Below are 877 nucleotides of genomic sequence, written 5' to 3' on the forward strand. Positions count from 1 at the left end.
TGTTTGATTCCCTTACTGCTTGCTTTTTCAATAAAGTTTGAAGTCCAAGTGATTTTCTTTCTTTAAAAAAATTAAAAATGTTTTCTTTTTTTAAAAAAGATTTATTTATTATTATACATAAGTACATTGTAGCTGTCTTCAGACGTGCCAGAAGAGGGCATCAGATCTCATTATGGGTGGTTGTGAGCCACCATGTGGTTGCTGGGATTTGAACCCAGGACTTTCAGAAGAGTAGTCAGTGCTCTTACCAGCTGAGCCATCTTGCCAGCTCCCTGTTTTCTTTTTTTCCTTTGTTCTTTATTTCTTATCCCTAAAGTTGAGTGGTAAAACTAAGGTTCTTTTTTTTTTTTTTAAATGTTTATGAATGTTTTGTCTGCATGTATGTTTGTGTACCATGTGCATTCCTGGTGCCCACAAAAGGCAGAAGGTGTCGGATCTCCTGCTGCTAGAGTTACAGAAAATTGTGAGTTGCCGTGGAGGTGCTTGGAACAACCCAGGTCCTCTGCCAAACCTGCAAATGCTTTTCTTCTTTGAGTGAACGTCTCTCCAGGCCATACGTCTGTCCAGTCCATGTCTGAGGTTCTTAAGAGAGAGATTGGAATGTCCCTCATTGCAGCGCGTACACAGTGTTACATAGAACACAGACTTTATATAATTAGATTTTATATTTAAATGTATTGAGAATAGTAAGAACAAGTTAATGAACTTTTAAAAATAATGCATTTCTATGTGTCTTTCAAAACGCTACTTGTCATTAGAAGGCAAAGTTTCCCTTCCTACTATAGCATATTGACCACACACTTACATTCAGTCTGTCTTGGTTCTTGGAAGATTATAGTGAATTTTTGTCTCATATTTCAATCCAGTGGAGCAGAGG

This window comes from Mus caroli, unplaced genomic scaffold (assembly GCF_978045245.1).
Source record: "Mus caroli unplaced genomic scaffold, Mus_caroli_1 scaffold_6, whole genome shotgun sequence".
Lineage (NCBI taxonomy): Eukaryota > Metazoa > Chordata > Mammalia > Rodentia > Muridae > Mus > Mus caroli.